The sequence below is a fragment of the Dendropsophus ebraccatus genome, chromosome 15, assembly GCF_027789765.1.
Source record: "Dendropsophus ebraccatus isolate aDenEbr1 chromosome 15, aDenEbr1.pat, whole genome shotgun sequence".
Taxonomy (NCBI): domain Eukaryota; kingdom Metazoa; phylum Chordata; class Amphibia; order Anura; family Hylidae; genus Dendropsophus; species Dendropsophus ebraccatus.
In genome coordinates this window covers 22099745-22111995 of record NC_091468.1, presented here as the reverse complement: position 1 = coordinate 22111995, position 12251 = coordinate 22099745, and the positions used below count along the sequence as shown (strand labels likewise).

Here is a 12251-nt window from a genome sequence, read left to right as displayed (position 1 = left end):
GCCATGCATGACCCCAGGAAACAGCTGCCAACCATGTGATGTTATTTATTAAGTCAATATCTGGTGAAACAGAAGACCCCTGCTGATCATGTGGTTAGCAAAGTACCACCACGGGACAAGTATCGGCACTTCCAGTCTTCCAAGGTAATCCCTAGGACTGTATAGAGGACATGTACTGGGATAACATGGTGACAGGTCCTCTCTATACCACCATAAATCATCTGGACACAGTGGCAATTTACTGCAGCCACTATTGTTTCCTGTGTCATATAGGTAGACCTGCAACACAATGTATGAGCCGATCGATGTGACTGGGGGTCACATTCCAAGATAACTTATCACCTATCGTGTAGTCACTATGCTAAAGATGCTGTAGAAGTGTTCCCTAACCTTGGGTCACCAAGTGCTGCAAAACTACAACTCAGGGCTCCAGACTAAAAAATTTACCTAGGAGCCATTGGCTCCTAACCTGAAAAATTTAGGCGCCAAATAGAATATTTGGTCGCCAACATTTTAAAACATGTAAAATTAATGTTATGTTAAATGGGACTTACTGTGTGCAGAGGCCACGGCAGCAGCCTCCTTTAGATTCTTTCTTTTCGTAGGCCCCGTTCCCACTGAGGAAAGGTAGCGGAATTCCGCGACAGAATTGTCCGCCGCTGAATGCTGTTAGCCTCCCGCTCATAATGGGAGTCTATGGGAGGCGCGCGCTCCTGCCCTGTCCGCGCTGAAGAATGAACATGTTCATTCTTCAGCGCGTACAGAGCAGGAGCGCGCACCTCCCATAGACTCCCATTATGAGCGGGAGGCTAACGGCATTCCGCGGCGGACAATTCCGTCGCGGAATTCCGCTACCTTTCCTCAGTCGGAACGGGGCCTTAGTTTGAAAACGTTCAACATGGAAACTTGCAACTTGACAACCATATACAGTCTGACTCAGTACTTCAGCTTCACTTGGCTAGCCTTTTAATGAGGCTTACTCTTCTGAACTTGAACTTAAAAGCTTGCAACTTGACAACAATATACAGTCCACTAGAATGTGTGAGGTGGTCTACACGTCAGGTTCTGAGTCAGTGTATATACATACAGACACTGAGGGAAGTGGTACTGTGCAGTGTATATACATACAGACACTGAGGGAAGTGGTACTGTGCAGTGTATATACATACAGACACTGAGGGAAGTGGTACTGTGCAGTCTATACATACAGACACTGAGGGAAGTGGTACTGTGCAGTCTATACATACAGACACTGAGGGAAGTGGTACTGTGCAGTCTATACATACAGACACTGAGGGAAGTGGTACTGTGCACCTGGCCGCCATCACAACAGACACTACCAATCAGCCGCCCAGGCCGCGGTCCCCCCACACAGATTAGTGGCCGGCCGCCACCCCTGCCGTCCCTCCGGTTGTACTCACCCACTATCCACAATCTTGGTGCCGCTGGGGTGCACTTGAAGAACCGCCGGGTGAGGAGAGGCGGGAGAGAGGCGCTGGAGGAGTGTGGCGCATCTGCGGCCGTCCATCCAATGAATGAAGGACGTGCGGGATGACGTCACTGGAGAAGCGTGTCCCCGCACACGTCATCCAGCACGTCCGTCATTCATTGGACGGACGGCCGCAGAGGCGCCACGTGCTTCGGTGCAGCGTGCGGAAGTCCTTAAAGAGACAGCCGCCGCCGGGGCCAATAAATCTGGGCGCCATTTGCAAGATATCAGTCGCATTGGCGACCATTTTGGTCGCCATCTGGAGCCCTGAGAGGGAAGTGGTACTGTGCAGTCTATACATACACACTGAGGGAAGTGGTACAGTGCAGTCTATATATACAGACACTGAGGGAAGTGGTACTGTGCAGTCTATACATACCCCCCCCCCCTCGCACTGACTACCGCACCTGGCCGCCATCACAACAGACAAACTACCAATCCCCCGCCCAGGCCGCGGTCCCCCCACACACATTACTGGCCGGCCGCCACCCCTGCCGTCCCTCCGGTTGTACTCACCCACTATCTAAGCTTGGTGCCGCTGGGGTGAACTTGAAGAACCACCGGGTGAGGAGAGGCGGGAGAGAGGCGCTGGAGGAGTGTGGCGCCTCTGCGGCCGTCCGTCCAATGAATGACGGACGTGCTGGATGACGTCACTGGAGAAGCGTGTCCCCGCACACGTCATCCAGCACGTCCGTCATTCATTAAACGGACGGCCGCAGAGGCGCCACATGATTCGGCGCAGCGTGCGGAAGGGGGAAGTCCTTAAAGAGACAGCGCGCCGCCGGGGCCAGTCGCAAATGGCACCCAGATTAATAAATCTGGGCGCCATTTGCAAGATGTCAGTCGCATTGGCGACCATTTTGGTCGCCATCTGGAGCCCTGCAACTCCCAGCATGCATGACAGTCTTCTACTGAGGCATGCTCTATATCTGTGTTTCCCCAACAGGCACAAAACTATAATTCTCACAGCCTTTAACTGGGGCAGCCATACTGTCTGCAGCAGCTGGAAAGCCACGGCTTGTTTCTGGTCAGTGACAGTTGTATAATTTTATATATACAGTGGTGCCTTGGATTACGAGCATAATTCGTTCCGGGACCGTGCTTGTAATCCAAATCCACTCCTATACCGAGGCAAATTTTCCCATAAGAAATCAGAGAAATGCAGACAATTGGTTCCACAGGGTGGGAGCCGGAGTGGGGGAGGGGCATGGTCTGCATAGCGGGGTCTACAGCCCTGTACTCTGACCCAGGAATTCTCCCTCACCTTCCAAATCATAGCAGATCCACTTCAGGCTGGGGCTTACATCAGGGGACAGGACTGTGGAGGTAATCTCCCCATAGCTGTAACCCCTCTCTCCCCGGACAGAGAATGCTGCATGTATGTGCCCACATATACCCTGCTCATTCCTTCATACTCCCTGCAGTCTGTCAGCCCTTGTGTTTCCCATCCTCTCCATTACTGTACAGCAGTGATTTTCAACCAGTGTGCTGCGACACATGGTCGGGTGTGCCGCGGGGAAAGTTCCCCAAACTATGACGCCCCTGCAGATCGCCCCGCTGCTGCTGTCCGCCTCACCTACTGGCTGCCTGTAGCGCCCGGACGTGCTCCTCCTATCCCAATCAGCGGAGACCGGGAGCGTGGCGCACCACGCTCCCGGTCTCCGCTGATTGGAGGAGCACGTCTGGGCCCTACGGGCGGCCAGTGGGTGAGGCGGACAGCAGCAGCGACCATTTCGGAGGAGGTGAGGAGGAAGGTGGGAAAAAACCTGGGGATTGGGGAGAGAAACAGGAGAAAACAATGGGGGAGAGAAACATGGGGATGGGGGAGAGAAGCATGGGGATGGGGGAGAGACAGGGAGAGAAGCATGGGGGAGAGAAACATGGGGATGGGGGAGAAACAGGGGAGAGAAGCAGGGGGAAAGAAACATGGGGATGGGGGAGAGAAACAGCGAAGAGAAGCAGGGGGGAGAGAAGTTTGGTGGAGAGAAGCAGGGGGGAGAGAAGCACAGGAGAGAAGCATGGTGGAGAGAAGCACAGGAGAGAAGCATGGGGGAGAGAAGCAGGGGGGAGAAGTATGGTGGAGAGAAGCACAGGAGAGAAGCACAGGGGGGGAGAAGAAAACAGGCCCAGGTGAGTATAAATACATTTAGAATCTATATTATTAACTATCTGTATAATATGTACCGTTTTAGTGTCATTTTGTGCCATTTTGGTTGGTGGTGTGCCCCGGGATTTTTTAAGTATAAAAAGTGTGCCGCGGCTCAAAAAAGGTTGAAAATCACTGCTGTACAGTAACTTATAATATCACATATTCTGCTGTTTCTGAATGTTTGTTTCATCTGTGTTACATGTTATTCAGAACAATAAATCATTATTTTTGGGGTGTGGAACCAATTGTCTGCATATCAGTGATTTCTTATGGGAAAATTTGCTTTGGACTACAAGCGTGGTCCCAGAACTAATTATGCTCGTAATCCAAGACACCACTGTATATATATAATATATATTGCAAGAAATACTTTACACATCTGCCCAGTAGAATATTACACAGTTGCAACTTTCCAGAGGTATCAGAAATTCCTCCCATACAATGTGTCATAATCAGACCGCCCATGTGACCCCGCCCCTTTTACCGTCGTTTTTTTTTTTTTTTTTTTTGCAGAAATCAATAGTCCAGGTGATTTTAAGAAACTTTGTAATTGAGTTTATTAGGCAAATATGCCATTATCTGCATTCAAAAAGACTTTCCCCAGGTCCCCCCCCCCTTTCTCCATTCACTGCTCATTATAAGGAAATCTCGACTGTTTTACATGAGTCGGGCCCTGTGTAACCTATAGAGAGGGGAGGGGGGAGGAGGGAGATTAGTCGCCAGCAGAGAACAAAGGATTACACTGCGGGACCTGTGTGAAAGCCGGTATTCAGAGGTTAGTGCTGACTTCAGAGGAGATAGCCTGGTAATGTAACTGTAAATTAACTCTTTGTTGTCCTGTTTTGGTGCCTCATCTCCCTCAACCCCTCCCCTCTCCATAGAGAACAATAAAGACAGGGGGAGAGCTTCAAACTGCTTTTTCATGATGAAAAACTTATTTTAGGCTAATAAACCCAATAAAAAAAGTTTCCTAAAATCAGCTGTACAAAAAAAAAAAAAAAAAAAGCAACAGTGACACTAAGCTACAGGGCAAACTCCCCTGATCCCCCGCTGCCATCTATTTCTGCAATGCCAAATTCCCAATGGCTGCTAATCTGCTGTTGCTATAAGCAGCACCTGCTAGTAGACAGCCATTTGGATGAGTGTTTCCCATAGCAACAACATGCCACCTGACCACAGACGGCACTGGAGGGAAGTTTGTGATTCGTTCATTGCCTGCTGTGGTCAGGTGACTGTCAACCAATAGCAGGAGAAAGACTGTTACCCATAGCAACAAGTGGCCTAACCACAGTAAGACTGGATAGTTGTGTGATTGGTCATTGTTTGTTAGGTGACAGATGACTGCCGACCAATCACAAGATTCCATCCACAGCTGCTGTGGTCAGGTGACTCGTTGCTATAGGCAACGCTCGTCCCACATTATTATCAATAAAACAAAATATGGGGAGGAGCTGCAAAACACCTGCTGCACAGTACTGCAGAAAAAAAAGCCGTAAAGTGACAGGTATACCCATAGACGCTGGAGAGACGGGTCTCCGTGCAGAAAGGGGTCGTGCTGCACAACCTGCCGCAAAGTGAACTAAGCGCCTCATCCCGACAGCGGACTGCACCGGAAGACGCCGCCATTACGCCCCAGCAACAACAACCAAACTTTCTCCCCTCAACCCAAAAGCCTTTACCTCCTCCCGTGACTTTCCTTCGCTATCCGCTAGAATGAAGCCGCTCTCCGCCTCGCTCAGTGTCACCACGTCCCGCCCGCTTAACGGTTGCGTCTCCGGAGCCCAGCGACTTCGGAAAAGTAACCCTGGGCGCGAAGGCTTCTGATTGGCTGCCGGCTGCCATTTCATGTCTCCCCCTGGACTTCGATTGGCTGCAGTGCGAGGAGTGGGTGTGGTTAGGTCCAGCTCCCGCCCCGCCCTCGGTTTTGGGTTTTAGATGAGGGCGATAAAAATGGTCGTGTGAGAGAAAAGGCGACGAAGGATAACGGGTGTGCGGAGCCGGGTCACCACCTCATGCTATGTATATAAATAACCGTACCCGGGTCACCACCTCATGCTATGTATATAAATAACCAGACCCGGGTCACCGCCTCATGCTATGTATATAAATAACCAGACCCGGATCACCACCTCATGCTATGTATAATAACCGGACCCGGGTCACCGCCTCATGCTATGTATAATAACCGTACCGGGTCACCACCTCATGCTATGTATATAAATAACCAGACCCGGATCACCACCTCATGCTATGTATATTATAGTAACTGTACGCGAGTCACCACCGCATGCTATGTATAATAACGGTACCTGGGTCACCACCTCATGCTATTATACATAGCATGAGGTGGTGACCCAGGTACCGTTATTATACATAGCGTGAGGTGGTGACTCGCGTACAGTTACTATAATATACATATCATAAGGTGGTGACCCGGATACGGTTATTATACATAGCATGAGGTGGAGACCTGGGTACGGTTATTTATATACATAGCGTGAGGCGATGACCCGGGTATGGTTAATTATATACATAGCATGAGGCGGTGACCCTGATACGGTTATTTATATACATAGCATGAGGTGGTGACCCGGGTACGGTTATGTATATAAATAACCGTATCAGGGTCACCGCCTCATGCTATGTATATAATTAACCATACCCGGGTCATCGCCTCATGCTATGTATATAAATAACCGTTCCCGGGTCACCGCCTCACGCTATGTATATAAATAACCGTACCCAGGTCTCCACCTCATGCTATGTATATTATAGTAACTGTATGCGAGTCACCACCTCATGCTATGTATAATATCATGAGGTGGTGACCCGGGTACCGTTATTATACATAGCATGAGGTGGTGACTCGCGTACAGTTACTATAATATACATATCATAAGGTGGTGACCCGGCTACGGTTATTATACATAGCATGAGGTGGTGACCTGGGTAAGGTTATTCATATACATAGCATGAGGCGATGACCCGGGTACGGTTATTTATATACATAGCATGAGGTGGTGACCCGGGTACGGTTATGTATGTAAATAACCGTATCAGGGTCACCGCCTCATGCTATGTATATAATTAACCGTACCTGGGTCACCACCTCATGCTATGTATATAAATAACCGTACCCGGGTCACCACCTCATGCTATGTATATAAATAACCGTATCAGGGTCACCGCCTCATGCTATGTATATAATTTACCGTACCCGGGTCACCGCCTCATGCTATGTATATAAATAACCGTACCCGGGTCACCGCCTCATGCTATGTATATAAATAACCGTACCCGGGTCACCGCCTCATGCTATGTATATAAATAACCATACCCAGGTCACCGCCTCATGCTATGTATATAAATAACCATACCCAGGTCACCACCTCATGCTATGTATAATAACCGTACCCGGGTCACCACCTCATGCTATGTATATAAATAACCGTATCAGGGTCACCACCTCATACTATGTATAATAACCGTACCCGGGTCACCACCTCATGCTATGGATATAAATAACCATACCAGGGTCACCACTTCATGCTATGTATAATAACCGCACCCGGGTCACCACCTCATGCTATGTATAATAACCTTTTTATATATATTCTTGAGGTCAGTACGCTTACAAGGATACCCAATGGATATAGGTTTTTGCTTTGTTTTACACTTATCATATAGCACATGGCTAGATAAAATATCTTATGTACTTTTTTAAATGTGGAAAAGAAGAGGGTAGAACTTTTACTATACAGGGAATTTTACTTTTGTCATTTTTTTTTTTTTTTTTGTCTCTAACTTTTCTATGCGATTGCTGCTATAGTTTACTGCAATTAGAGATGAGCATCCTCACAGTAGATTGCTATGCATTGGATTCCCGGTGGCTGAAGTTGGATGCAGCCCAAGGAAGTTCTGGAAAACATTGATACAGCCTATGGCCGTATCTATGTTTTACAGGTCACCCTTAGGTAGTGCGACAATTCAAACAGTTTCCACGCTCCCGGCATTCTGTTAATACATTATGGCATTCCAAGACAGGGATACCACATCCATGCCCTTCGTGATTCACAGAGCGAGCATGGATTATTTGAATGAGGGCTAAGGCTGGGTTCACATGCTGTAAAACACTGGCCGGGTCACAGAACAGCTGGTGTCAGTGAAGATCATCCCAGCCAGTACTGCAGTACTGGCCAGATGAACTTCATTTATGTTTAATTGGGATGCGGGCGCATCCGTGTACCCCCATCCCAATTCACTATAGCCGACAATGGAAAGTGCAGCTGGAGCCATTGTGTGCGCTTTCAGTTTTGTGCGGCCGCTAGGAATGCCGGATGGAGTGTATACACTTGTCTCAAATCGGCACTATAGGCCGTGATTGATAGAAAATTTACATTGCGTGAACAAGGATGCATCCAACTTCTTCAGCCATCAGGAGTGAAATGCTGATCAAACAACGTTGCCAAACACAAATAGTTCAACCTCTCTGCTCAACACTCAGGGTGCCACAACAATTGCATTGTGTGTGGTTTTAGGGATCAGACCCTGGAAAGAACTGTTGCTCAGCTTCTCTCCAAACCACATAAAAGCCTCTTTCACTAGTGATGGCAACATCTGTAGATGGTGGATACTTTTTACAAGCATAGATGTGTAAAAGGGTCCATTCAATTCAATGGGTTTAATATTGTCCACAACTATGAATCCATAATTGCAAACAGTAAAACTGATATCTCATTGGGGCCTAAAAAAAGCTTTAGGCACATAGGATGACAACATATCTATAGGGCATAGTGTACCCAGCAAACGCCGCAAAAGTGTCTATTCAGCATCCACTGGGCCGCTCTCAGTGTATAGAAAAGCAGTGGGCTGCACTTTCCTACACAATAGATGTCTATACATGGCAGACTGTTGGAGGTTTATGTCAGGAAATACTGAACCACACAGCAAACTCTGAAGGAGTATTCTAGTTTAAATAAAGAAATAGACTCCAGCCTGCTAGGCTGTAAACTAATAAAATACATTCAGCTGTCCTTGGACAATCCTATGTACTCCGGACCTACCGTCCCCTCCTGATGATGTCATCAGGGCACTGTGCAGCCAATCAGTGAAGCTGCACTGGGATAGGAACATCTAAAGTGAAAGTGAACAAATGCACCAGAATGAGTTTTTTTTTTTAAAAGGAGTTATTTAGGGTTGGAAAAACATGGCTGCTTTCTTCTAGAAACAGCACCACCCCTATCCTCAGATTGTTTGATAATAGAACTCAGTTGCAATACTGAACACAACCTGAGGACAAGGGTGGTGCTGTTTTTGGAAGAAAGTTTCTCTAGCCCTTCAAAGCAATCTTGCAGAACTATGAAAAGTCACAGCATAACCCCGGCCTAATGATTTGTTTGCAGACAAATTAAAGGGGTTCTCCAACAAACCATAATAAAAAAAGGGAGAGGGGGGGGGGGGGGTTCTCCACTTTGAACAATACCCGCTATTTAGAAGGATACCTTGAAAATAATTCTAAAATAATATTATAAAGCGTTCTCCTATAGGGACCCCGGTATAAGCTGTGCTGAAACTTGGGAGGAAATGCTCAGTTTCCCAGCAGCACCCCTGCAGGTGAGATGAAGCATAACACATTGCCTCTTCACATCAATGGGTTGTCTGTATAATGGAGGACAGAATGAGTCCTCCAGAACAAGAGACTCTCTTTGTAACCTTTCTGGACAAGAGAAGAGAATCCTGAACAGATGATCCCCCTTTATTAACCCATAATTCACTAATAAGGTACATGACAATATTCTATTCACAGTCACAACAGAGAAGTGACTAAATGGATACTGAACAACCTGACACTTGAGGATTCACATTAACTTAAAGTAACCACACAGTAGTGACGTAAGTGTCTGCAGGTTGCGGATCCTCTCCTCCTCCCTCCATGAGTGTGCGCTCAGTACAGTTGCTCACATTTGCTTCCGGTATGGTAAAGATTTCCTGTTTTAAGCACACTTCAGTTTGCAACGTGATCATTTCCCAAAATAGCGAATAACCTTAAGGACCAGTAGGATCACTTGACCACACAGACAGTGCACGTTCCTCTTACTCCTGTAATATTGTGTAGTGTGCGGCTTCCAGTCACACAGCTCCCATTGATCACAGTATCAATCTGTTTGCAGTAAGCTGGTGGTACAGTGGTTACAGGTAACCACAAGTCTGTAATGTAACACTATGACTGTGTAAAGCAGTGTTTCCCAATCTGTAACCCTCCAGCTGTTGCAAAAGTACATCTACCAGCGTGTCCTGAAAGCTAAAGGGTGTCAGGGCATGCTGGGCCATGTTTTGAAACATCTGGGAAGAGACAAGTTGAAAAACACTCATGTTAAAGGGAATCTGTCAGCTACCGGGCCCACTATGGTTAAACCCTCTCACTACAATGGAGTGTGGAAGATAAATATATACACTCACCGGCCACTTTATTAGGTACACCTGTCCAACTGCACGTTACCACTTAATTTCTAATCAGCCAATCACATGGCGGCAACTCAGTGCATTTAGGCATGTAGACATGGTCAAGACAATCTCCTGCAGTTCAAACCGAGCATCAGTATGGGGAAGAAAGGTGATTTGAGGGCCTTTGAACGTGGCATGGTTGTTGGTGCCAGAAGGGCTGGTCTGAGTATTTCAGAAACTGCAGATCTACTGGGATTTTCACGCACACCCGTCTCTAGGGTTTACACAGAATGGTCCGAAAAAGAAAACCATCCAGTGAGCGGCAGTTCTGTGGGCGGAAATGCCTTGTTGATGCCAGAGGTCAGAGGAGAATGGGCAGACTGGTTCGAGCTGATAGAAAGGCAACAGTGACTCAAATAGCCAACCGTTACAACCAAGGTAGGCAGAAGAGCATCTCTGAACGCACAGTACGTCCAACTTTGAGGCAGATGGGCTACAGCAGCAGAAGACCACCCGTTACTAGCATGGTGTACCTAATAAAGTGGCCGGTGAGTGTATATAGAGACACAAATAGTATATATTAAATGATAGATATTAAGATTAGTATAGATAGTAGCATTCCCCTAATCACAGCAGTATACTCTCCAAGGTCAGTTTGTATACTTGAAATGAGCTAAGATAAACACACTCACCCTCTCACTGTGATTGTACAGCAGTTTTTGTCTGTTGTTCAAATATACAAAACAATACTTGGTTTGCTGTTCTAATCCTCTGTGATGGCTAGCAGTCCTTGATCCTCAGTTTTTTGCGTCCGGAGGAGCACGTCCTGGCCGGTGACGGCTCTGTTATCTGGTACTTTTGAAAAAGAGGGGCGTACCCCTCGAAACATGTCGGAGGTATTCCGACCCTTTCAGGAATCAGTAGTCGATGTGACGTCACACTGAACTTCTGAGACTTTGAGTTCCTGAGAGACTTACCTGCTCTACAGAAGTAAAGGATAACAGAGCCGTCACCGGCCGGTGACGGCTCTGTTATCCTTTACTTCTGTAGAGCAGGTAAGTCTCTCAGAAACTCAAAGGATAACAGAGCCGTCACCGGCCGGGACGTGCTCCTCCGGACGCAAAGAACTGAAGATCAAGGACTGCTAGCCATCACAGAAGATTAGAACAGCAAACCAAGTATTGTTTTGTATATTGGAACAACAGACAAAAACTGCTGTACAATCACAGTGAGAGGGTGAGTGCGTTTATCTTAGCTCATTTCAAGTATACAAACTGACCTTGGAGAGTATACTGCTGTGATTAGGGGAACGCTACTATCTATACCAAACTAAATATCTATCATTCAATATATACTATTTGTGTCTCTATATATATTTATCTTCCACACTCCATTGTAGTGAGAGGGTTTAACCATAGTGTGCACACAGCCTGAGAATAAATAGGCACTACTTCAAGCCAACGCCCTGAGGACTTAGCAATCAAGAGGAGCGAGATCAGATACCTTGTTTTATATTGTTACCATTGCGAGTGATTGGCTGAGCGGTGTGTCAGTTCAGACAGGCCGCTCCAAAGCTGCTGCGGCGCGGGACCCTGGGAGGAGATGCGCGGGTGACGACCAATGATTTTAGGTTTGAACCTTAATAAACGAACAGCCGATGACACGATCATTTGCTGATCGTTCTCTCTTTTATTCCATGGAGAGATAATCGGCCCAATTTGGCCGATTATCACTCTGTGAAATAAGCCCCTAGAAGGAGAATCCGCTTCTGACCTGGGCCCCATGTTCAGCTCTGGCTACACCTATGCTCTGGTCCGCCCCTGGTATTTAGGGTCTATTATGTAGTTATGTGAATTATGCGCCTTTCATGTCTTTCTCCTGCTCGTCCTCACTCATTCGTGGTATTCGCATTCTATTCTATTGAGTGAAATATTTCTGCACTTGTTTTTGAGGAAAGAAAAAGAACCTGTATGGCTTCCCTTTATACAGGATGTCTGCCCAGACCGCTCCATCTGCTGGAACTTAGAGAGAGATTATGATTTATCCTTCCACACACACAAGGTATGTCAGCTATGTAGCCTCCAGTCAATGCACATAACTACAGAGCTCATCTGTCAGCAGCGTGCTACACACATATATACCCAGAGCAATGGCGGACTGGAAACAAAC

The 12251-nt window shown here is 47.1% G+C and overlaps 1 protein-coding gene across 2 annotated transcripts in view; it reads right to left on the bottom strand.

Annotated features, from left to right (window-relative positions):
* Window positions 1-10875, bottom strand: part of LBR (lamin B receptor) — a 28716-nt gene extending 17841 nt beyond the window's left edge. Inside the window, exon 1 of one of the 2 annotated variants that reach the window (XM_069954732.1) lies at window positions 10775-10875. The gene's annotated coding sequence lies outside the window, so the exon portion shown is untranslated. Of the gene's footprint in view, window positions 1-5317; window positions 5621-10774 lie in introns of those variants that run through there. The other variant, XM_069954731.1, reaches the window with a different exon arrangement.
* Between the last annotated feature and the right edge of the window lie 1376 nt (window positions 10876-12251).